The sequence below is a fragment of the Caretta caretta genome, chromosome 7, assembly GCF_965140235.1.
Source record: "Caretta caretta isolate rCarCar2 chromosome 7, rCarCar1.hap1, whole genome shotgun sequence".
Classification (NCBI taxonomy): Eukaryota; Metazoa; Chordata; order Testudines; family Cheloniidae; genus Caretta; species Caretta caretta.
Genome location: NC_134212.1, coordinates 90,798,592 through 90,817,851, shown reverse-complemented (window position 1 = coordinate 90,817,851; position 19,260 = coordinate 90,798,592). Strand labels below are relative to the sequence as shown.

The following is a 19,260-nucleotide window of genomic DNA, read 5'->3' as shown; positions in this document are numbered from 1 at the left end:
GTTAGTTTGTGCACGATTCTGGGACCGCAAAAAACACAAGACCCTATACAGGTGCTCATTCAGCATATGCCATGAGCTAATTGGGAGTGCTATTTCTGCTGTGGACATCTCTATTTATGACCAATAAAATATTACATCCTCCACCAACCTTGTCTCCTTTCTGCAGATGTTTGCTCAGGCCTTGCTTGACTGCACTGTGTCCTTCAGCCTTTTGGGTTAATGGATGTCTGGAGGTGCTCTCACCCTGTAGTTAGGCAGTACTCCTGGCTGAGGGCTACTCCCAACTGTGTCTCAGGGACTATACTGGATCACTTTTGTAGCATGAACTCAACTATGAATATGTCTGTTCAGTCTTCCACTCACTTGTCTGAACATCATTGTGTTTCTGTTAGTGAGTCTTTCCCTCTTCCGGCTTGTGCTTCCTCCTGGCGCTCTAATGCCAAACTGTTGTAGGACCTGAATTTTACCCAGGTGTTTGCTGTGTTCTGGGAGCTTTGAATAGCCAGGCTGCTATTCAATCCTTTCATCATGCTATGAGTGCCTTGGAATGTGACATCATGGAAGTATATGTGGGGAACCTGGTGCAGATCCACCAGACTCTTACTGAGAAGGTGCCAGCTTCTGAGGTGCTTGCTGGAGGAGAAGGAGCAGGGAGCCCTGGTTTGGGCCTATTTCACACATCTGTATAATATCAGTGCTGCCACATGTTTTTTATTTTGATTTGGAGAGAAAGACTGTGGACTGCCAGCAGACGCATTGTCTCTGGCAGCCTGATAGTTATGTGATGGCTGACTATGCAGAGATCCAGAAAGCAACTGTTTCCTTTTACAGTGTGCTGTACTTGCCTGAAGCTACGATGTGCTAGTGATAGAGAAGCCGTACCAGGGTTAACCCTGTCTGACTGGTGGGAAACAGTAGTGTCTGGATGCTTCTCTATCATTACAGAAACTTTCTGTTATGGTCCAGCAGTTCTGTACAGGCAAGAGGTCAGGTATTGACAGGCTGTCCTCTGAATTTTTGAACATTTCTGGCATCTTATTGGTTCAGATTTTCTTCCTGATGGAATGCGTCCAAGAGAAGGAGCTGCTTCTTGTGACATCCTAGCACCCCCTTATTCACCACTGTCATATAATTATGATACGTTTTGTACAAAGTATGCTTTGTGAAGTATCATTCTAAAAGTCTTGATTTGCTAGACATTAATATCTCGTTGGATTGTATGTGCTATAGTATGTAAAGTTATGAAGTGTGGCTATGTATATACTCCTGAAACATGTTGTGAGGTTAAGAACACCCACAAGCAGCCTTTCAGTAAAAAGGCCAAACAATGTTAATGGCTTATTGAAGAAATACACAGAAGCACAAGGTTTACCCCAGGAACTGTGTACAATAGAAACTTCTTCAAGATAGCACTGCACAATGAGAACTGTTTGACACAGGTCACAGCAAAAGAGCTTTCCAGCAAGTTGGAAGAAGATATAAAAGGGGGAAGTGACATCATGACTGGACCTCACTCCCCACACTAGAGGACAACTAAAAACACCCGAGGAACAAAGACTGAACTGGGGGAAGTGCTGGTCCCAGGCTAAAGGAATTTCTAGCCTGTGTACGGAAACTCGGTGGACTGCTTGTATCATCAGCCAGGGTGGGATATTGCTAATTCAGACCCTATCTAACTAGTATTTTAGGCTTAGTTTGCATTTTTGTTACTTGGCTAAGTAATCTGCTTTGATTTGTTTGCTCTCACTTATGATATTTTAAAATCTATCTTTCTGTAGATAATAAACCTTTTTTATATTTTACCTAAAACACTGTGTATTGTTTGAAGTACAAAGGGAAAAAATCTCAGCTCAGGAACAAGAGTTGGTGCACGTCCACTTTCCTTTGTAGAAGTGGTGGACTGCGTAATAAATTCATACTGGTCAGGTTTTTGACCAGGGCAGGATGGTACAGCTCTGGGGTCCTAGGCTGGGGAGCTGGGGGCATATTTTGGCTGCCGCCTCTCTATTATGGGTTCATGAGTGGCTGGCCAGAGCATTCATGAACACAGATGGGGTGGTCCCTGCTTTTGGATGTTGGTGTGAGTGCAAGCCTGGAGGACTTTGCAGCTTGTCACAGCATCATAGTGCAAGAGGGAACCCAGATTGGTGACACAGAGGGCTCAGTTCCAGGTGGCAGCCTGGCGGGGGAAGGCATCACACCCCTCATCTGCTGCAGGGCAGTAATCACCCTGCAGCCCAAGGGGTCCTTTGTGACTTACTGAACTGGAGACCTATTTCTCTTTCACTATTCTGATTATAAGAGCCGAATCACAGCCTTTGAAAATCATCTGTAAAACTATCTGGACTGTTTGATACACCTTGTTCAAACATATTTTGTCCCTAACCTCTGTATTTTTGATCACTTGTTTTTAATTCCTGATGTACTGTGTCCAATTTTGAATACCACACTTTAGGAAAGATGTGGACAAATTGGACAGAGTCCAGAGGACAGCAACAAAAATGATAAAAGGTTTAGAAAACATGACCCCTTTGAGAAAAGGTTAAAAAAATTGGGCATATTTAGTCTTGAGAAAAGAAGATAATAGGCTTCACATATGCTAAGTAAGAGCTGTTAAAACATGGACAATGATTATTTGTTCTCCATCTCCACTGAAGGTGAGACAAAAAGTAATGGGCTTAATCTACAGCAAGGGAGATTTAGGTTAGCGATTAGGAAAAACTTTCTAACTGTAAGGGTAGTTAAGCTCTGGGACAGGCTAACAAGGAAGGCTGTGGAATTCCCATAATTGGAGTTTGGGAATGTCAGAGATGGTTTAGATTTACTTGTTCCTGCCTCAAGACAGGGGGCTGGACTTGATGACTTCTTGAGGCCTCTTCCAGCCCTACATTTCTGTGATTCTATATTTTTACTTTCACAAACTTTTAAATCTGGATGTGGGATTTATTGCAGTGGACCAGGAGAGAGCTTTTGATAGACTTGACCGTGTCTATCTTTTTAAAACATTGGAAACATTTTGGATTGGGCCAATTACTTCATTTTTTTTTATTGTAATGTTTTAGTGTTTTAAAGATTTGGAATTGGACTTAATTTGCAAACTGGATACAATTAACTTAGGCTTGAATAGAGACTGGGAGTGGATGGGTCATTATACAAAGTAAAACTATTTCCCCATGTTTATTTCCCCCTCCCATTCCCCACTGTTCCTCACACGTTCTTGTCAACTGCTGGAAATGGCCCACCTTGATTATCACTACAAAAGGTTCCCCCCCCCACCCCCGCTCTTCTGCTGGTAATAGCTCACCTTATGTGATCACTCTCCTTACAGTGTGTATGGTAACACCCATTGTTTCATGTTCTCTATGTATATAAATCTCCCCACTGTATTTTCCACAGTATGCATCCGATGAAGTGAGCTGTAGCTCACGAAAGCTTATGCTCAAATACATTTGATAGTCTCTAAGGTGCCACAAGTACTCCTTTTCTGTTTGCGGATAGAGACTAACACGGCTGCTACTCTGAAACCTAAAGATTAATGGGGGGTCTTCGCTGCTGCTTACCAGTACATAGACGCGCTCTTCAGGGGTTCCTTCTGTCTGGGATGTTATCTGCCCTGAGCCTGGAGCCATTCTTGCACCTCATAAGAAGCCCACTGACTGGCCTGCCTTTGCCCAGGGAGCCGGATGCTTTCCTGGTTTGTCTGTCAGCCTATATTGATGACATCTCAGATTTTATCATGTCTGAAGGTTATGTGCAGGCACTTTGCACCTGTCTGCAAGTATACGAACAGGCTTCCTTTGCTCGAATCAATTGGGCAAAGAACAATTTGATCTTATTGGGATCTTGGCAATAGGTAGTGATTCCCAATTGCTGCCCTCACAATTCCAATAATGGGGGCACCTCTGGGATGAAAGTGTTTTTTTTATTTCTGATCTGAACAATATAGATATGGGAGACAGCTGTGGCGGGTACAAGGCCTCTTGCAGAAATGGTGCTGGCTCCTTACTGGACTTCCTTTTTGGGGATAGGCTTTGGTTGCCAACAACTTCATGACCTCAATGTTGTAGCACCTACTGCTGTATCTGGACCCTCGATCAGAACTCCTGGACTGGATTCAGAAGCACATCAACCATTTTTTGGAACGGTTACACCTGGTTTCACTCTGATTTGCTGTTCTTGCTGGTAGATGAGAGAGATGGGGTCATTGACCTGGTCAGTAGGTTGTCAACGTTTTGCATTTGGTCTGTTCAGTGGCTTTCTTTTCCCTCTGTCATGCTGGGGAGATGGGCTTTGACTCTCATTTGTTCTGCTGGACATGGTTACTTACCCTCGATTTACCTACATTCTACAATGGCCTTTTCAACTCCTGGTGACTCCTGCAAAGTGCTCAGCCAACCAGGCATTTTACAGTCCATGGCTCTTGGACAATACACATTTTTTAACCCTCTTTTCCCCTCCAAGGCTATCTCCTCCAGGAACCTTCTTCTGCTTTTACCCAGGCTGGGTTGACCTGCTTGATTGCTCCTGGTTGGTTTAGTTGGAGTTGACAGCAGCCATCACTATTTAGATTAGTGTCTGATCTGTGTGTTTTTTGGGTAAAAGCCTCTCTGATTTACAGTCTCAATAATCTGCTCAGTGTCTGCAGAGATTTTTTGCAGAGGGCACTCCTGCATTCCCTTCACAAGCTATTTTTCCTTCTGTGACCAGGATTTGGTTACAGCTGGGCAGGCTCTTGTCCTGAAAGTGTCTGACAGATGCTTCTTTTCCACTTATGAATAGGGCCCTTCCAAATTCACGGCCATGAAAAATGCCTCTCGCAACATGAAATCTGATCTCCCCTGTGAAATCTGGTGCCCAGGTGAGGGCTCCTTCCCTGTGCAAGACTCCAGCTGCTAGTCCGAGCAGGGGATGTGGAGGGACAAGACTTCCTCTTCCCCTACAGGGGCCGCTCCCAGGGCAGATCAGACCCACCTCCGGGAACCTCCCTGGGCTGCAGAGCTCAAGTTGTCACTTCCCCACATGGAGAGGCTACAGTTCAACCTGTCACACACAGCCACACACACACACAAACAAACCCCACACAGAGAGGCTGTGGCTTGAGCTGACACATACACACCCCTGAGTGGAAAGGCTGCGGCTCCAGCTATCAGTCTCCAAAGCTGCTGGGAAAACCAGACATATGGTAACCCCCCCCATATCATGTGATCCTCACTTCTGCTGGCTGTTGCACTGGCTTTAGAGAGCCAGCTGGACAGCTCGGAAGGCGGAACCTCTGCGAGCAGCAGGGCAGAAGTAAGGGCGGCAATCCCATGACCCCACTACAATAGCCTTGCGACCCCCCCGCACTCATGGTTACAACTCTACTGTGAAATTTCAGATGTAAACATCTAAAAAGGTGAAATTGACTAATTTAAAAACCCCTGGCTGTGAAATTGACCAAAATGGACCATGAAGTTGGTAGGGTCCTACTTAAGAACAAGAAGCAGCTCTATGGTTTCTGAGTCAAGATGCAGCATTATGCTTCCCAATCTGATCTCCCTGACACTTCCTGGAGGATACATTTGTCCCTGAGTGATTCCGTGTCCCTGGCCTGGAGGATGGTTTGCAAGTCTCATCTCCCTAAGCACTTGGGTAACTTGAGCAGTGGTGAGTCTTGCTTCTTGGCGCTATTTAGCGATCACTTTGTGAGCCACATCACCTGAGGAGTGTAGGCTGTTTAGCCTCCGCTATGGCCTTTCATTTTTCCTTCCATTGTCCCTGTTTGATTCCTCTTTTTGATTTTTTGCAGCAGCTTTTCAACAGTTTTTGCAGGTCCCTGTTAATTTTGGGAGTGAGATACAGCGCTCGCACATGGCCTGTTTTCAGCCTGGGCAATTTTTTTACTGGGTCAGGCCAAACTGGCCTTTTTGACGGCAGGGGCAGCGGAGTGTGATGCGTTGGTGCTGTTCTGTGCACTGACTGCCCCGGGCCTACATCTTTTATAACTTCTAGTCTGGCCGCCTTGTGGTTGATAGGTGCGTTCGCAGTGTATTGAGTGAACTTGGCGGGGGTGGCGCCTGGGCTGTGTTTATCTTTAGTTACAGCTCGTTACGTTTACACTGCAATCCATGCTATCAAATAACACTTTGTATATGTTTTATATGCGTCCTTCTAGTGTTCACACGTCACATTTCTCTCAGGCTCACAGAGACATGAAGGCGCAGGCACCCTCCCCAGCTCGCTCGTTCTCCAGTCTCCGCCTCGTCCAGGGCTCCCGTGTGTGCGAGGCCTGGCTGCCGGCGGCGTGGGCGGCTCTCCAGGAGCGGCCGTGGGGGTCCCGCTGGCGCGGGCGGGGCGCTGCCGGGTCCCCCCCCCCGGGGGGGTGCGGAGCCCGCCAGACCAGCGGATGATGGCAGCTGCGCAGGACGACACGGGCCCATCACGTGGGTGAGCCCTCCCCGCCCCTCGCCGAACGGGACCTACGGGCCTCTGCCGCCGCCGCCCAGGGGACTTCGCCAGTGGCCGTGCCGTGCGCCACAGCTCGGAGGGTCCTGCAGCCGCCCAGAGCCTCGGCGACCCGTCCCCAGCACCCCGACGCCCACCCGCGCTGGGCTTCCGCTGCAGGAGGCGGCCCGGCCCGCAGCCCGGTGAGTGCCAGGGGCCACCCGGCCTGATCCTGCCCAGGGCCCCGTGCCCGGAGGCAGCCCCCGTCCCTGGGACCCGGCTGCGCCCTCGAGAGCCCGCAACAGCGAGCGTTGGGGGCGCGCGCGCCTGTGTGTGTGTGTGTGTGTGTGTGTGGCAGCGAGCCGGGGCTGGTGTGGGCAGCGAGCTGAGTCAGGGGGCTGGTGGTTAGTGAGCTGGGGAGGGGGTAGTTGGCGAGCCGGGATTGTGGAGGGATGGTTGTGGTGCGAGGGGATTAGCGCCTTGGGGTGGGTGAGGGGTTAGTGTCCAGGACGGAAGGTGAGGTTAGGGTGTTGGGAGGGTTTTTGGGCCACGGAGGCTGGTTTGTTAGGGTGGGGAGGGTGTCAGTGTTGCAGGACAGGGTGGGGACATGTCAGAGTGTGTGTGTGCCGGGAAGGAATGGGGTTGCTGTCTGGATTACAGTGTTGTGATGTGGCAGTGTCTGGGAGCCTTCGTGTGCCAGATCAGAAGGTAGCTGATGAGAGGTGCTGGCAGAGGTTAGTGAACTAGGGAAGACCTAGTTGGGATTGGGGCATAGAGCCAGAGTGGAGAGGCAGCTGCTGAGGGAAAGGGTTAGTGTGCTGGGCACACAGGTGATGGATGAAGGGGTTTAGAGTGCCAAGGTGAGGGTTGCTGCTGGAGTTGGGAGGGGTGTGTGTGTGTGTGTGTGTATGTATGTATGTGGTGAGAGAGAGAGTAATGAATGTGGCCCTGTTGGTTTTAAATGCTGTAGTGTCTGGAACCTCAAATTGCAACAAGGGGGCATATAAAAGGATGATCTTGTCACTAACCTTTCTACAGTCAAAAGGTAGTTTTAGGATTTTATGGACATTATCTTCAGTGATGAAAGTGGCCCAGCGATGTCTTTTGAGTTACAGCCTGGGGCAGATAAGCAGCTGCAGTCACAAGTTCTGAATTCTTGAGGGAGGGAGTGATGGAGAATGGCATCTCTTAAGGCCACAGTTGTTGGTTACATCTCTGCTTTAACCGGGAGCAGTGAAATGGGAATAGTCAACCTAGATCTTTGTGGGATGAAATTCCAGGCTGAGCTGGGAATTCAGCAATAGGTACGAAATTCTCTTTTGTCAATGGTTGCAGGCTTTCTGCTCCCCACAAGGCCCAGAGCTATGAGAAGTGAAGGAGGCAGCAGTAATGAACGGATTCCTCCCTGGCTCTTGCATACAGCTGCTTAGGTAGATTGATTTTGTTTCTTGGTGGTTATTGGAGGCGCAGTTCCAGGGAGGCTCCCCTTTTGTGTAGGGGAGGCCTGGACTGAAGAATCCTGGTGTTGCTTCCTCTGACTCAGCAGTCCTAGCTCAAAGACTCATGGATTGTAGCCCAACCATCCAAGAACTCCCCAGGAAGGGTGATCTGTTTACAGTAGCCCTTCTAAGGCCTATACTGGCGTCAAACTATAAGGACCTCATCTGAATTCCCATCTTCTATACACAAAAAAAGGCTAATTTTTGTTTTCTTATGTGACTGTAGAGGCCTGTACTGAAGAGCCCTGGTGTTGCTTCCACTGAGTCAGCAGTCCTAGCTCAAGACCCATTGATTTGTGGCGAGGTGGGGGGTGTTACAAGGCTGGGGATGGTTAATGTGCTTTGTGGTAGTGTGCTGGGGTGGGTGAGGGCTTAGTGAGGGGTGTGTTACTGGGCCACAGGTATGGGTTAGTATTACTGTTCCCTCTAAACTGTGCGCGTGCATACAGATCCTAACCCCCCCCTGCACACAGCGAAACACCGTGCGCACAAAAATTTGCACAGAAGCACTATAATTTGCACAGAATAAATTTTTTGTGCACACGGCCTGTCAAAAATTTGCACAGAAGAATTTTTTTGTGCACACGGGGCCTGTCAAAAATTAGAGGGAACTTGGTTAGTGTGCCTGGAAACTTCAGGTTTCCAGTTTCTGTTGTCAGGAGAAGTGTATGGAGACACAGACACCCCCCACCCCCCAAAGTTTTAATATTGACTCAAATATTCTACCTTATTGGATTTTAAAATTATAAATGGAAGTATGGTTCTGAAATTACAGGGCTTTCTGGTGTGCACAGTTTATAAATAAGGAAAACAACTATATGACCATTGTAAAGTATGACAGGTGTATACTTTCTTTTTTGTGGAAAGGGATAGTCTCCACTCAAATTTGGATTCGGATGTGACTTTTGTAAAACAATACTTACTTCTCTATTGCTCTTAGAGCTTTTGTCATGACTTCCTGGAATCTAGATTGAAAAATAGATTTTTCAAACAAATAAGCACTGCCTTGTAGCGTTCATAATCCCAGCATTGAGCTAAGCCTGGATCCTGCATTGACTGTAGTAGATGTTGGGAACTCTCAGCACCTTGCAGGATCAGACCCAATTGTATTAGAAGCTGAAAGTGAAACTGACCTGTCTATATGTCTGGGCAGAAAGATATTCAAAAAGTGTACAAAAATCTTGTAATTCTGAGGTGGTGGTATAGCAAATAAAGACATTTAAAAATAGTATGAAACTGACATTATGTCCCTTAAAGTTTTTGGGTATTGCTTATAAAACTAGTGACCTAAGAGAAGAAATACCACCCAGAAAGACAGAACTTACCCAGAATACCACCCAGAAATTTGTCACTGGGACCTGTGTACACCTCCCAATTAGCCCATAAAACTTTGCTTGCTGAATGAAGGGCCAAGTTTTGCTTATTTTTTAGGTAGTGTCTTTGTGACTTATTTATATTATAGGAGCTTCTAGAGGAACCAATCAAGATGGAAGTCTGCAGTTTGCTAGGTGTTGTCATCATCATCATGCTCCTATTACACCTTTGGTGTTTAGGGCAGTGATAAAGCTCCTCCACTCCTGTCTCTTTCTGACAAGTCTTTCAATGGTTCCCCAGCTGCGCCCTAGGTTTTTCAGCTTGGCTTCCACAGCTCTTTGCCATGTTGTTTTCGGGTGGCCTCATTTTAGCTTGCCTTTAGGTGTCCATCTTATTGCTACTCTGGTGATGTAATCAGTTTCCATCAGAAGCACATGACCGACCCAACGCCTCCTGGCAATGATGGTGCTCAGATCCTCTTGGCTGCACTGTGTCAATAGATCTTGGTTTGAGATTGTTCGGTGTGAAAAGATACGGAGGATTTTTCTGAGGCAGGTTGTATGGAATGAAGACAGTTTGGACATGTCATACTTTCTCATTCCCCAGCATTCTGCACTATAAAGTAGTTTAAAAGCAGGGTGGATTTGATTTAAATCATGATTTAAATCACTAGTCAGGAATTTAATCATGAATTTCTACATAAAAGTGCATTCTTGTTGGTTGTTATAACCTTAATAATGACAGGTTTCAGAGTAACAGCCGTGTTAGTCTGTATTCGCAAAAAGAAAGGGAGTACTTGTGGCATCTTAGAGACTAACCAATTTATTTGAGCATAAGCTTTCGTGAGCTACAGCTCACTTCAGCTGTAGCTCACGAAAGCTTATGCTCAAATAAATTGGTTAGTCTCTAAGGTGCCACAAGTACTCCATAACCTTAATACTTATTCTTCACAACTCAGAGAGAGATGTAGGCTTCATTTTTAGAAGGTACACACTATACATTTTTAAAGTGATTTATTTTGAAAAGTTTTCAGATTAGTTTTACAGCTATATCAGAAAATGAATGTTTGTTTGGTTATTTCATTTACCAAAGGTAATTGAAGCAGATTTTTATGAAGTCATTGGGAGGTGAACTATCTCCAGTTCAACAGGTTTATCATTAATATTTGGAGGATTTTCTTGACATGCTGTATTAGGAGGAGAACATCACCAGACAGACATTTAAATAGTTTTATTTAACTAAAACAACAACGTTATGTATTCTCGATTTTTTTCTTCAACAGCAAACATACAATATTTTCACAAAACAAGCATATGAATTTTTGAATTTAGTTAAACATTGAAGTTTTTTAAAATCTAAAAACTAAAATAATTAAATGAAATATTAAAAAAAAAAACCCACAAAAATTAAATCGACTGTGTCAGCCAGGTCAACATGAGAAACGTAAAATATTGGCTTCTGCAACTAACTCAGCCGTCTTCACCTTCATTTTCCTGTTTGTTCATAATCTGGAAAAGAAAAACAAGCTTTCCTGCTTTTTCAGGTCCCAAACGATTTCTCAATTTGGAATGAATTAGTCCAAAGGAAGAAAATATTCTTTCTATACTGGCAGAAGAAGCTACTGCTGTTAAAAGTGAGATTATCACTTCAACGGTCTCTGAATCCAAGTGCTTAAGTGACTTTCGCCAGTTCACTGGTGTGACTTTCTTTAAAACATCATCAGCAAATGTATATTTCTTGAATGGTTCACTCTTAACTCTGAAGTTTATTATAGTTGGCATTATGGAGGGATGATTGCTGGATATCCATGTCATAGCCAACTCCTCTTCTCCAACAGTTAAGGTTTGACCCTGATCCTGAGTATTGAGAATACTTGCCAGAATATGAGCTGGAGATGGTGCTTATCCCATTCGTTATTTTTAATGCTTGTAATTTAACTCTCATTACATATTTCTCTTTTTAAGATCTCACTCATTTCATTCCAAATTTCAACAGCATCAGCAATAAAACAGCTATTTCCCTGCATTTTGTTCAAGGCTATAGAAATCGGCTTCAGGCTACTCGGCATGCGTTCAACATTTGTCTTAAGCCCAATGTTGAGAAATTTGGCTGTGATAGTGCCATCTATTTTTTCACGATTTTGTTCACAAACTGTCATCAGATTAGGCCAGTTCTTGCTATAGTGCTCAAAACAGATGTGAGTTGATCGCACGTCTTGTGGGAGAGTTAGCTTGGTTCCTCCCACTTTTTTCAGAGCAGCTGCTGCAAAGTGGTTGTTATGGAAGTATTTTGAAATTTCAGCTATATTATCTTAGTGAAAACTATCTTTAGATAGGTTTTTTTTTTCTCAAAAAGCATTTTATCATTGATTTTTATCAACCCTGGCTGAAAGTATGCAGCTCTGATAGATCTTGAGTTGGGTTTTGGTGTTGTATTTTGATGGTTTCCAGACTGTATTTAAGCTCCTGAAGGTTTTCCTGGCTTCACTGATTTTTATTCCAGATGTCCTGGCTCATTCCACCGTCCTGGCTGATGGTGCTGCCCAAGTATGTGAATGTTTCTACATTGGTGAGAACATAATCCTCTATCCGTACTGGTGATGCTGAGACAGTATTAAAGGTCATGATATCTGTCTTATTGAGATTGATTTTTCAGTCCAATTTGCTGCTGAATGTAGGTGTTGTCATACATAGTAATAGACAGTCCCTGCCTCAAGGAGTTTACAATCTAAATGAACAAGACAAGTAAGGAATGGGAGAAAAGAAGTGGTACTGTCACGGTTTTGTTTGATGGAGAACTGCCATGCTGATGAGTTACATAGGGATTGTGACTTGCACAGGATCACTTTCCAGATCTGGAAATTTGACCTACACATTCTGAGTTCCACTGCAGTGCTTTAACCCCAAGACCATCCTTTCTCTCAGATTGACTGGCATCAATATATCAGCCTGCATCAACAGAGTTCATAGAGGTTGCATCAAATCTGTTGAGGATTTTGAGTCCTGAGTAGGTGAAAATGATGATTGTTAGTTTTCTTTATAATAATTTGAAACTAACAAAAAAAGGAACTGATCCTTCACAATTCAAGTCAGTCAGAGTTTTGCCATTGATCTCCGTAGAATTGGATCCCGTGTTTAGGGTTGCCAACTTTCCAGTTTCTCAAAACTGTATGCTACAAAACTGCCCCTGCTCCCAGCCAAAGGCTCAACTTACTATAAAGAGAAGAGGGAGGTTGAAGGGGACTGGTGTCTCTCCTCCTTCGTCCATCAGCAGCTCTGAGGCAAAGAGTTTGCAGGGAGCGATGGGGGCAGGAAGTGGGGGGAGGGGGAGGAGCTTCCTGCAGCTGGGGAGGTTTCCGGAGGTGGGTCTGACCTGTCCCTGAGAGCAGCCCGTGCAGGGGAAGAGGAAGTGTCCCTCCCCAGGCCGGCCAGGACTAGTACCTGGGGGCCTCCAGCTCTGCCCCTCCCTGGCTCTGGGCCCAATATTCTTGGGTTAAAGGGGCCTTGGGCTGGGGCAACAACGGAATTGTGATAACTGGACTTTTGGTGTCTGGTCAATTCTTCTAACTGGAGACTACATAGGCCCCCTTAAAATGGGACATCTGGCAGCCCTACCTGTGTTAGATTTACCTTGATTTTTGTCTTCTGGATTGAAATTATGTATGCTTTTCATTTTAGCTTCTGTAGTTTTTTGGCAGATAACGTTGTTGCATATTATACCTCTATGGATTTCGTAATTGGAGAGAACATACAAAAATTTTATTTGATTGAAAGTGGAAGATAAAGACTTCATTTTTGTATTCAAAGGACTAAATCTGGAGTGACTCCATTGAGGTCTAAGGGTTTACTGCAGGTTCATGTGTGTCACAGAATGAAACTTGGCCCAGAACTTTTTCAAAGTGGATTTATAATGTATATAACAAATTATGGTTCCAAGCTGCTTATATCCTGTACGTTGTTGTTTTCCCCTTAGTGCCTAGAAGCTGTGTAGAACTGTGTATTTTTTCATTAGTTTTTATTTTTAATTAATACCTATTGCATATAAGGAAATGGTGTGTATATATAAGTTAAACTTCTAAATTAAATATTTAACGTCTACAATAAATATTTTAATTTAACTGTAAATTAAAAATTTAACATGACTGAGATTAACACTTTATTTTCAAAAGACTGTGTTGGGAACTTTATAATTGCCCCCTTCATTATTTGCACACACGCGTGCGCGCGCGCACACACACACACACAGAGTGAGATTTTCTTTGTGAATACATTGGAAACAAACATGCAGCTGTTAGTGATCAGCGTTCACTGAACAGTTATTACCGGTATGAGGTATGACAGCTATTTTGCATTCTAAGTATGACTTCATTGGGACTTCTGACCAACATATGTTGGGCTAACATATATATCACATTATCGATATCCTCTTTGCTTGTAGACAGGGAGGACATAAAAAGATGGCTTTAGGAGTGTAACTTTGGGAGCACGCCTTTCCTGTAAGGTGAAGGTGAAAATGCTGCACAAGGTATTATATTGAACCTTTTCCCTGTACTATATTATTGATTTTAGCAATGAGCCTCATTGATATTGGTTATTTAGTCTCTTAAATATATTTCAGAATGAACCATTGTGTGGTCAAGCAACTGGCCATATGATTTAACAGAGACTGCCCGTGGAGTCTAGCCCTAAGGAATCTTGGAGACATCTGTGTGGTAGCAATTGGTGAATAAAGACTTTTCATGGGAATCACTGTATATCTTGTAAAATACTGATTAAAACAATCCAGGGGACTTTTCCCATCAGATTATACTTATTAGGGTAAATCAGTCTGGGTTGTAAAATCTTGATAAGCCCATTTAAAAAATGCTAGATTAGTTGCTTGGTATGGTGAATATAGATTCTCTTTTAATAACTCTTAGCATGATACTTGTTTGGTTGAACAGGATTGTTTGGCTCCATAAGAGCCATATTATGTAGTCATGTTTTTGAAGCCTCACAATGGAGTTGGCCTAAACTTTGTGGCTATCACAACTAATGCTCATCTGAATACAAAGCACTAGCATACACAAGCATTATTCTTTGTCAGAGAACTCTTTGCGTAAAGACCAGTACGTTAAGATGAGACTATCCATTTTGGTTAAATCTGGCTTATTTCTTCCTGTGCTCTGCCTGGTCCTTTTCATTTGTCTCCTGAAACACCAAGAGCTATTGCTAGAGGGATTTTACACTACTTAAAGAAAGAGGTAATGACTGCAGTGTTCCATTTCTGGTGAGAGCAGACCAAGAGCTGGAAATCTGGGCAAGACCTTGTTCTTGTTGCAGTCATCAACCTCTTTGGGCCTTAATTACTACTAAGGAGGCATTATTAACAGAAGGTGGGAATCATAAATGTTTCATCCCTAGCTTACCTGAGTTGGAAGTAGGTGAGGGACAATTACCTGAAGCAATGGCAGCTTATAAAAGCTGATTTATATCTGTACTACTTTGGATGGAGCATTTCTAGAACTTTCTGTTCCTGAGGCTTCTTAGGGCTTCTCTTCACTATATGGTTAGCTCAAGTTATAACTTGACTTTTGCCCCTTCTCCGCATCCAGAAATCTCTAGCTTGAGTTGAGTGGTGCTTTAGGCTTGAGCTAGCTAGCCAGTGGGGATAGGTTGGAGCTTGAGTGCTGCTGACCTGGAACTAGTAATACAGCGAGGATAAGTCATAACTGCTAATCCTGTCACTCTGCTGCTAATCAAACCTGTATAGTCGTTTCTCAGGATATGCCTTCTCAGCACATTTGTTATAACTCTGTCCGTACACAAAAATCTCTAGCTCAAGTTCAGTGATGCTTTAAGCTTGAGCTAGTTGGCCCACTGGTAGGGCCTTACCAAATTGGCAGTTCATTTTGATCAATTTCATGGCCAGAGGGTTTTAAAATGGGTCAATTTCATGTCTTCAGATGTGTGCGTCTGAAATTTTGCAATGTTATAACCCTGGGGGTCCAGACCCAAAATGGGGTTCTGGGGGATCACAAAGCTGACATGGGAGGATCCACAGGATTGCTACCCTCACTTCTGTGCAGCCATGGAGCTTCCTGAAGCCTGGGGAGATTCCCACAGGTGGAGGTGGGTCTGATCTCCCTCATGCTGCTGGGAGCTTTCAGAGCGGGCAGCATCCTCGGAACTTCCTACTGCTGGGGGAGGTACCTGGAGGAGGGTCTGATTTCCCTGAGAGCAGCTGTGCAGGGGAAGAGGAAGTCCTATCCCTCCCCAGCCTATCTGGGACTAGCAGCTAGGAGCCTCTGGTGGGGGCGCTCCCAGCAGCATGGGGGAGGTTAGACCTGCCTTCACCTCCAGGAATCTCCCCCGGCTACAGGAAGTTCTGCTGCTGCTGTCTTCAGAGCTGGACTCTGAAGGCAGCACAGCCATGGCGCTTCCAACAGCCAGGGGAGGTACCCAGAAGTGGGTCTGATTTACCCCCGATAGTGGCTGGGCAGGGGAAGAAGAAGTCCTGTCCCTCTCCAGCGACAGCACCCCTAGCCCTGCCCCTTCCCCGCCCCTCCAATAGCTAGATTTCATAGGGGAGTTCTGATTTCACGGTCCGTGACGTATTTTTCACAGCCTGGAATTTTGGTAGGACCCTACCCATTGGGGGTGTAGTGTGTGGATTGAAGCTGAAGTAATGCAGTGGGGATGCAACAGTTTGATTTACAACAACTCATAATCTGCAAATCCAATTGCTGTATTGCTAGTCAAATTACTTTGTGTAACTCCAGTGTTTTGGAGTGTGATCCATCATTCTAATTCAAGCTAACTGTTGGAACGAAGACAAGTCTTTGCAGGATTGAGGCCTAAACCCTGGCCTACACAAGATATTGATCCAATGTAACTAGAACTGTATTTAAATAAAGTTAATTAAAGTGGTGCAAATTCCTATGTAGACACCTTTCTCCTTTCTGTAAAATTCTGTTTGGTTTCCTAATTTTCCCCCTTTTTTCCCTCACCCATTTGTTTTGACCACGTGTTGCATCCGGTCTCACATCTAGAATGTAAGCTCTCTGGGCAGGGGCTGTCTCCTTTATTATCCGTCTGTACAGTGGTAGCACAGCAGGGATCTGACTGGAGTTTCTAGGTGCTGCCATAATACTAGCAAGATATTTCAAGCTCATTTTAAATAGCTATTTGAATAGACTCATAGATTTCAAGGCCAGAAGGAACCACTGAGTTAATCTAATCTGACCTCTTGTGTAGCACAGGCCATAAAACTTGATCAAAATAATTTCTAGAAGAAAAACATCTTTCTTTAGAAAAACATCCAATCTTTATTTAAAAATAGTCAGTGATGGAGAATCCACCAGGACCCTTGGAAATTATTCCACTGGTTAGTTATTCTCACTGTTAAAAAATTATGCCTTACTTTCAGTATGAATTTGTTTAGCTTCAGGTTCCAGCCATTGGATAATATATATCTTTCTCCGTTAGGCCTGATCTAGACTCCAGAGTTAGGCAGTTTATGTCAATCTAACTCTGTAAGCGTCTACGCTAAACTGTAGCTCCCACCAGTGTAATTTGCACACTGCACCTATTTAATAACTCCACCTCCGCAAGAGACATAGCGCTTAAGTTGATTTAGTTAGGTCAACGCAGTGTCAGAATAGACACTGTGTTGCTTACATCAAATGTTGCTGTCTTTCAGCATCCCACAGTGCCTCACACTGGCAGCTAAATCAGTGCAAGCGCTCCTGGTTTGGATGCATGCCGCCGACACAAGGAGTGTAGTGTGGACATGTAAAACTGATTCAATTACTCCCTGGCCTCCATCCTCCTTTCCTTTCCTTCCACATTTGCCATGCACTTGGCGCCAGGGGAGGGGATCAATATGGAGGACAGCATGAGGCACAGTTTCCATACCCAGCTGCTCATAGGGTCTGATTGCATGAGCCACCCAGCTATGGAGTTGTCCAAACTATTCCTGAGCTGCAGCACAGGGTACCATGGACAGGACGTGGTACAGGTGCAGCTGGAGCCGGTACTCTTGTGGCCATTAATGATAGCAGTGGCTCAGACAGTTTTTTCTGATAAGCTCTGTCCTCCTCCCTTAGCCTCCATTCCTGGTCTGGGAACTGCAAAGCAAATGCCTGCTCCCTCACAGCAGCCTTGTCCTCAAACTGCCCACTAGCCCGGGCCTTGCTTCTTGCCATGCCTTTCCACTAGCCAGAAGTCCCTCTGTCTTTGGTACTGAACCTGCTTCTTGGCCCTGTCCAGAACTTCAGCCATCATTTCATCACAGAAATGCTCTTTCTCGGAATGGTTTGTGAGGGTACTTTGGCCCAGGCTTCTGCTGACATGTGGATGAGTTGTAGAGGTACTGCAGTTTGTAGAGTTGAGGGGCCTGCAATAGGACAAGATATAGCTCACATAGCTCTCCGTACAGGAGCACAGAAAAAATCTTTGTGGAATTCGAAGGATATAAAATATTACTTTTCTAGACTGAACCTTAGTATTTCGTGAGAGAGACCCAGCCGGGTTAATTGCAGCGAAAGAAGTGCAGAGACAAGGGTAAGTTTTTTAAAAATTGTAGCTGGGTTTTTTTTTCTTTTTTCTTTTCCCCTAAAAATTTCAGAACAACTTGGGGGCAGTCAGTGGCTGTGCTACAGAAGGTTTCTCTATCATTTCATATGAGGTTTCATTTCCACATTTTGGAGGACATAACATTCTGATGGTGCCTGACTGGCAAAGGGAGATGTTATTCCAAGCTGCCGCTGGGAAACCAGCAATGTATGCAGCTGAAAGTAGTCAAACATTTAGTGATTGAACAGTACATTTATGAGTGGAGTGGGCTGGGAAGCTACTGAGGTGGTCCTGGAAAATGCACCCTTACCTGAAACATGACTATTTATCTGGAGTTCCTGCTAGAAGAAAAGTTTGCAGCTATCGGTACTCAGGATTGGGTCGGAATTCATGAGGGAATCAATGGGATACTGTGTTAACTTCCACATGGCATAGCTTGTTATGACAGCATGCAAAAATACAGAACTCCACAGTCATCCTCCTTGCCCCAAAGTGCATTTCTGGATAAAAGTTCAAACCCCAGTCGTATTTGGGACAAATGATTTTGTCCCCTATGGATTACATTTAACTGAAATGGACTAGATCTGTACATAAAACACATTTCTGCCTTCCTCCCCCATGGAAGGAACTGTTTCCAGGCAGCTAATTACACCACTGAGGCAATGTAAGGTTATTATTTTTAAGAAACAAGAATGTACTAGCAAAAATCTGTGCTTTTCAGTAAATACTCACTTTCAAGGCGTTTTTTTACTATTTGCATTTCCTGGTTGTCATTTTGAACTCCACCTGTGGGGTGGAGGAGAGTTATAGGAGGCAGGGGGATGCCAAGGTCCTGGCATCCAATCTGCTATTAGTGGATACATGTTGCTAGCTGGGGCTTGTAATAACTTTTGCATTGGTTCATAGAATGGAAATCCTCCCATTCCTATATTAATAAACATGAAAATGGAGCCAGAAACTTACCAGGCTCTGAGGCAGCTTCTGTCCCTTCTTTTTATATTCCTGGTTACGTGGTGAGCCGTTCCTCAGAGGGGCATGGAAAAGCTCCTCTGAGTAAGGCACCCGGATATGCTGCAGCTGCTCCTGTGGCTAAGCCTGCTTTGGGACCGGTGTTAGCAGCAGAGTCACTTCACTGGCCTCATGAGGTGCTGGCTCCCATCTGTTCCCATGCTGGATTCTGGGGTCAGCAGGTCCTCATTCAGGCTGACCAAATCATCATGCACCACCATTGGCTCTGTGGTCAGCTCAGTACCCAGCACCTAGTCAAACTCTTCATAAAATGGGCAAGATGTCATTGAGTTGCTCAAGGTGTGGTTGTGATCCCTGGTTTTCCAGTACTTGGTCTTGAGCAACTGAATTCATTCCCTATACTGGTTACTGGTCTGGTAAATTTGCAAAGTTACCAGCTTCTTCATGCTTCTTCGTTCTATGTGTGGTTATTCCTGGTACTCTTAGTAAAGTCCACTGTT

The 19,260-nt window shown here is 44.7% G+C and overlaps 1 protein-coding gene across 9 annotated transcripts in view; it reads left to right on the top strand.

The window, feature by feature from the left end:
- Window positions 1-6,201: 6,201 nt before the first annotated feature.
- Window positions 6,202-19,260, top strand: part of SGMS1 (sphingomyelin synthase 1) — a 208,142-nt gene continuing 195,083 nt past the window's right edge. For all 9 annotated transcript variants that reach the window (XM_075130930.1, XM_075130927.1, XM_075130924.1 and 6 more), the window contains exon 1: window positions 6,202-6,626. The gene's annotated coding sequence lies outside the window, so the exon portion shown is untranslated. The remainder of the gene's footprint in view (window positions 6,627-19,260) is intronic.